At 47.3% G+C, this 7,032-nt stretch overlaps 1 pseudogene; it reads left to right on the plus strand.

The window, feature by feature from the left end:
• The first annotated feature begins 1,080 nt into the window (after positions 1–1,080).
• Positions 1,081–1,937, plus strand: LOC142446607 (small ribosomal subunit protein eS1-like; annotated as a pseudogene).
• Positions 1,938–7,032: the final 5,095 nt, after the last annotated feature.

Here is a 7,032-nt window from a genome sequence, read left to right on the forward strand (position 1 = left end):
TCGCTCAGTCCTCCCAACCATTCTAGGACATTTCTGTATTTGTTAAAACATCTCTTTCTGCCTAGAGGAGGCGAGAATTCTGTTGCCTGAAATTTAAAGAGACAAGGACCAAGCAAGCAGCTTCTGAACATCACAGCAAATGCCAGGCGTGACAGTGAGACGCTGTTGGTGTTGGTGACGAGTTGACCTCCCACTGGTGACAAATCCATGCACAACGGGGTCTATGAACACTGTGCTCCAAAGAGTTTTCTTTGGCTGGTATTGTTAGCAGCCGCTCGCTCATCCATCAGGCCTTTCTTCCTCAGCTTAGTCTGGAAGCTCCACTGAAGCCTGTCCAGCCTCATCGTACCCAACAAACAAAACTCACTGACAGATGTGTGGTGGTTACAGAGTAGGTTCATTGACCAGGAATCAAACCCAGGTCTCCTACGTGCAGGTGAGAACTCTGCTGAACCAGCACTGCCCCTGGGAAAAGGTTGTATCTTATTTCAACTCTTAGCAACCCTGTAAGGCAGAGTAGAACAGCCCCGTATCATTTCCTAGGCTGTAACATTTACAGAAAGCAGCTCTGGTTGGGGTCTGGTTTAGACACTGGACTGCTAATCTCAAGGTTGGTGGTTCAAACCCACCAGTTGCCCTCAGAAGAAAAATGAGGCTGTCTGCTCTGGTAAGCATTCACAGTCTCAGAAACCCTACACGGGGTTGCCGTGGGTTACTGAAGTCGATGGCCATTCTTTCACCCTAACAACTGCTGACCTTTTGCTTAGCAGCTGAGCACCTCACCATCGCACCACCCAGCCTCCTGCATAAGAAAGAGATGCCAGCCATAATTCCGCAGCAACATCAGGCCGGTCTGTAAAGGCAAGACTAAGCCAAGAGGAAGGAGGAAAGGTGTCACCTGAATCAAAAACAAGTAACCGGACACCTCCAGCACCTGAGATGGCCCGGCTCCTTCTCCAGCGCAGTGTCCTGAAGCACTGAGGAAGACAGTGGGGGTGGAGGGAATGCTACCCGACTGGGGACACTCAAAGCCAAAGGCAAAGAGTAACATTGGATTAAGAAACTGTAGAAACGACTTCCGCCCTTTTGGCTCTCTGCACGACGCCATGGCGGTTGGCAAGAACAAGCGCCTTACCAAAGGTGGCAAAAAAGGAGCTAAGAAGAAAGTGGTTGATCCGTTTTCTAAGAAAGATTGGTGTGATGTGAAAGCACCCGCTATGTTCAACATAAGAAACATTGGGAAAACACGAGTCACCAGGACTCAAGGAACCACAATTGCATCTGATGGCCTCAAGGGTCGAGTTTTTGAAGTGAGCCTTGCTGATCTACAGAACGACGAGGTTGCCTTTAGGAAAGTTAAGTTAATGACCGAGGATGTTCAGGGCAAAACCTGCCTGACCAACTTCCGCGGCATGGACCTGACATGGGACAAGATGTGCTCCATGGTCAGGAAGTGGCAGACCATGACTGAAGCTCATGTTCATGTCAAGACGACCGATGGGTATCTACTTCGTCTGTTCTGTGTTGGTTTAACTAAAAACGCAATAATCAGATTCAGAAGACCTCTTATGCTCAGCACCAGCAGGTCCGCCAAATCCGAAAGAAAATGATGGAAATCATGACCCGAGAGGTGCAGACGAATGACTTGAAAGAAGTGGTCAATAAATTGATTCCAGACAGCATTGGGAAAGACAAAGAAAAGGCTTGCCAGTCTATTTATCCGCTCCATGATGTGTTTGTCAGAAAAGTAAAGATGCTGAAAAAGCCCAAGTTTGAACTGGGAAAACTCATGGAGCTTCATGGTGAAGGTAGCAGTTCTGGAAAAACTACTGGCGATGAGACAGGTGCAAAAGTGGAGCGAACTGATGGCTATGAGCCACCAGTTCAAGAATCTGTTTAAAATTCAGACTTAATGTTAACAAATAAAAGATCTTATTGTGAAAAAAAAGAAGAAGAAGAAGCTGTAGAAACATGCTGTGAGGACAGGCAGGGGCATTTGAGTACGGACTGCATGTATGGTGGCTGAAGGGAATGAATGAATGAATGCCAGTGCGGTGAGGCACGGTAAGGGTGATCATGTGGTGGAGGAAAATGGTGGTGCCCGTGGGAGGGGTGCACTGGAGTGTTTGTGCGCAGCTCGCCTTGGAATGGGGGGGGGGGCGTATATTTCTAGAGCGAGAGATGGACACAGCGGGACGGGATAGTCTCCAATTGGGGGATCCAGGTCAGAAAGCACACGGATGTTCGTGGTCTGATTCTCTCCGCTTTTCTAGGGCCCAATCCCCCCACCCCAACCAAATGACAGGGAAAAAATAAATGTCATGCCTGCCAGTTTAAGATAATCATAAAATAAAATACTAATAAGGAAATGAATAGAAAACCCCAAAAGACATTTTTTCGGGTGATACTTTAAAAGAAACGGCACTAGGTGGGAAAAATGCTATATATATATATATATATATATATATATATATTTATATATATATATATTTCCATTCAACATTGAATTAGAGGCCCTAGTCACACAGTAAGAGAAGAAAAGGAAATGAAAGACATAGTAATTGAACCTGAAGAAGCAAAATGATGTATGTAGACAACACAAACTTCTACAGGCCAATTACCCACGCCTCACTTATATCTCGTTATCCAACATTTCCCACTCACAACGATAGGAAAGAGCCTGCTACCAACTGTTTTGCACATGTAAAACGGCTTACATCTGGGGATAAGACCTTACACCAAGGTCTGGGAGGAGAGTCACGTTGTCTGTGGTGGTTAAGGTTATGTGTCAACTTGGCCGGGCCATGATTCCCAGTGGTTTGGTGGTTGTTGCGACCAGGTACAGCAAGACTAAACACAGCCTGGTCCTGTGGCATCCTTACAATTGTTCCTATGGTTGACTCCATGGGTACCATCACTGGGTCAATCCATTTTATTAAGGATCTTCCTCTCTTTGGCTGACCCTCTCCTGTACCCAGCATGATGGCCTCGACCAATTGGTTTCTTCTGTGAACACATCCAAAGGACATAAGACCCAGTCGCATCCTCCCGACTTCCAAGGAGAAATCTTGCTATCCTTCTTGCAAGACAGGTTTGCTGGCTCTTCTAGCAGGGCGTGGTCTATTTAACATTCTTTGTCAAAACCATAATGCAAAGGCATGTGTTCGCCGTTGGTCTTCCTTGTTGAGTGTGTGGATTTTGCATCCTTAGAGGGTGACTGAAAATACCATGGCTTGCGTTAGGCACAACTGAGTCCCCAAAGCGACGTTCCTGCTTCTTAACGAGTTAAAGAGCTCTATCGCAGCAGATGGGCCCAGTGAAATATGTCCTTTGATTTCTTGACATATCAAGAAATATTGACTGTGGATTCGAGTATAATGAGACCTTAGACAACTTCAGTCCTTTCTCTCTTTATCATAATGTTTCATATTGGTCCAGTGATGAGAGTTTTTATTTCCTTTACACTGAAATGTAATCCTTGGTCCTTGGAGGATGCTCAACAGAAGTCTGTATTCCTTGATCTCCATCAGTAAGTGCTTCAAGAGTTCTTGGTTTTCAGTGAGCAACGTTGTTTCATATTACAGGTTATTGATGAACCTTCTTATGATCTTGATCCCGATTCTTCCTATAGTCCAGCTTCTCAAATTATTTGCTCAGCATACAGATTGAATGGGTATGGTGAAAGGGTGCAACCCTGATGTACACACTTCTTGATTTTAAACTGTGCCGTGTGTCCTTGTGCCATTCACATGGCTGCTTCTTAGTCTGTGCACCGGCTCTGCATGAGCACATGTGGTGTCCTCAAATTCCCATTCTTTACAAAATCAATTGTTGTGCCCATACGGCCAAATCCCTCTGCGCAATCAATAAAACACAAGTAAGCATCCTTCTGGTAATCGCTGCTCTTGGTCAGGATCCATCTGATAGCAGCCAGGAAAGCCTGAGTCCCACGACATCTTCAGAAACTGGTTTGAGTCTCCAGTAGCCCCCCTGTCGGTGTACTGCGGCAACCCTTTAAGTTCTCATCGGCAAACTTTCCTAGTGTCCAAGAATGATATTGCTCAATAACTTCTGGGTTCTGTTGGGATACCATGCTTTGGAATGGGCACAAAATATAAATCCCTGCCAGATGCTTGCCCAGGGATCTGTCTTCCTCATGTCTTGGCAAGTTGAGTGAGCATCCCCTGAATGGAATCTGTTTGTTGAAACATCTCAGTTGATAGTCTGCCAATCCCTGGAGCCTCATTTCTTGCCAGCGTCTTCAGTGCAGCTTGGCCTTGTTCCGTCAGTACCATTGATTCTTGATCATACATTACCTCTTGAAATGGTTGAAGGGCAACCAGTCCAGAGACTGTGCATCCCTTCAATTCCCTTTGATGCTTCCTGTGTAGTTTCACCGTGTTCCCACCAAATCTTTCCACTTTTCAACTAGAGGCTTGAATGCTTTCTTTTCAATTCTTTCCATGTGGGAAATGCCAAGCGAACTCTCCCCTCTTGTTTTTCTCACTCCAGGTCTTGGGACATCTCACTATCATCGTTTACATTGTCTTCTCAAGCCACCTTGTGAAATCTTTTTGTAATAGGTAGGTTTATTGTGCCAACCTGGCCAATAGGACCATGTAGGATTAATAAAGTTGCAGTTTGATTGGAGGGCAAAGAGATAAATGACTCACCCCTCCGTCTCTTGCTCTCTGGTGATCAGACCAGCGTGTGGCTGCTTTAGCTAGTTCTCTGCCTCCGCTTGTGAGTGCCACTATTTGTGGGACAGCCAACCCGTGGATTGTGTTTCTAGAACTTGAGGTTCCTTCGAGACCTGCTTTATCACGCTGCTGGTATATACATCACTTGAACTTGAGGCTGGTTTATCCTGTTGTCTTTTATTGCTCGAGTTCGATATCCCACCCAGGCCTGCTTCGCTAAGTTCCTAAGCTGCTGACTGTTGGTGACCCACCCTGCTGTTTGCTGCCTGTGTGAGGACTCTGCCTGCATCACCTGAGGGAAGACTCAATTGTCTGCTTCCTTGACCTTGGACCTGGTGGCCCTTGTGAGTTGAAGGACTTCCAGTACATTGACTGTTCCATGGAAGTGAGTTGAACTGAGCCCTCTGTACTGCTGTGTGGACTAATTAGCTGTCATCTTCCCTCTTGAATGCATGGTTGTTAGCTCCCCGTTTCCCCTAGCCTCCCCTGCCAGGCCCCTGGGTAATTATGAATCCAGTTACCATCTCTATAGATTGACCTATCCTGAATTTCACAGACAGAAAACCATGCGAAACAAAATCCAAAACTCCAACGAACCACAACAGTGTCAAAACAAAGCAGAGAAAAACCTCACTGGGAAAGAAAGCAGGAAATATGGAAAACGGACACAACAATAAGATGCGTCAAAGGGGCACACGAGTGGCAGCTAACAGCAAGCATCACCTCTGTTTTGCCTTGTCAGTGGCCTCTTGCTTCCTTCACGAATGACATTCTCGATGTCCTCCCACAACTTGTCTCAGAAAACCCAAACTCACTGCCATCGAGTTCATGCCAACGCGTCCCAGCCCTGTAGGACAGGGGAAAACTGCCCCGGTAGTTTCTGAGACTAACTACGTCTGGGAGTCGGAAGCCTCGCTTTTCTCCCAAGGGTTGGCTCCTGGTTTCCAACCGCTGCCTTCAAGGTTAGCAGCCCAACACACAGCCCCTAGGACTCCCTCACCATGTGCCTGGCCTTCGGCAATCATGTGCAAGGCATCAGATCGATCCTTGAGATAATCTCTAGATTTAGGTGGGATGTACTCCAGGACGCACTGTATGTCATGATGTGATTTGGCAGTTCAGTGAGGGTGCATTTTGGCAGTTCCGTGGTGCTGAGGTTCGGCAGTTAAGCGTCATACTGTGATTTGGCGGTTAAGTAAGGAAACTTCGCTCTCTGATCTGCTGTCATGCTCCATTTTACCATCATGCCGTGTTTCGCATGACGGCCTGGAGCCCAACCACATCAACATGTGAGGAATGGGCATATTTAGCCCTAGGCTTAGCAGAGTTGTGACATACATGGTCAATAAGCAAAATAATATGGACTTCTCTAGCTTGGCCTCCCAGAGCTACAAAAGGTAAGCTTTAAAAGTGTGTCTACGATAGCAACAATAAGGGCGGATGGAAGGCAGCCCATAGGGGGTTTCTGAGACTGTAGGTCATTATGGGAATTAAGAGCCTCCTCTTCCCCCCATGGAGCAGCGGGTGGGTTGAAACCACCCACCTTTTCGTTACCAGTACAATATACAACCCACGACACCCCTGGGGCTCCCTTCCAACATGAAACCCCCTCCATCATGGTTTGGGCTGGTGTGAAGTGGACATGCGAGGGCCCTTATATGGACAGCACCTCTAATCTTTGCCATGTCCAGCAGAAGCTGGGTTCTACTGTCCAGCAGAAGCTGGGGGCGTGAAGGCCAGGTCTGCAGGATACCACAGAAAGGATGTTGGGCCAGAGTCTGGGGCTGCTGGACGACTGGTGTGATGGATGGGGGTGGGCAGCAGCACAGCCCTGGGCAGGAAGCAATCCCTAAGGGCCAGGCCCTGCTTTCCACAGACTCCCTGGGGCCAAGCCTCTAGGAGTGTGCTGGACTCCCTGATTAGAAGACTCTGCTTCTAGGCATGGTCAGCTTCTGTCCCTCTCCCAAGTTCACAGCACCTTCCTCCAGAATCAAAGCCTCTCTCTTCCAGTGTACAATCCCTGACACGGATGCAGGACCCAGGGGCCTGGGAAGCACGGGCTTCCTTGTGCTTCCCCACTAATCTCTAGGGAACAGTCTCACAGGCTTTTCCTCTAGGTCAGTGGTTCTCAACCTTCCTGATGCCGTGACCCTTCCATACAGTTCCTCATGTTGTGGTGACTCCCCCGCCCCCATCCATAAAATGATTTTCGTTGCTACTTCATCACTGTCCTTTTGCTGCTGTTATGAATTGCCATGTAACTATCTGATAGGCAGGATGTATTTTCATTGCTACAAATTGCACACAATTAAAGCATAGCAATGAATCACAA

Source organism: Tenrec ecaudatus, chromosome 4, assembly GCF_050624435.1.
Source record: "Tenrec ecaudatus isolate mTenEca1 chromosome 4, mTenEca1.hap1, whole genome shotgun sequence".
NCBI lineage: Eukaryota > Metazoa > Chordata > Mammalia > Afrosoricida > Tenrecidae > Tenrec > Tenrec ecaudatus.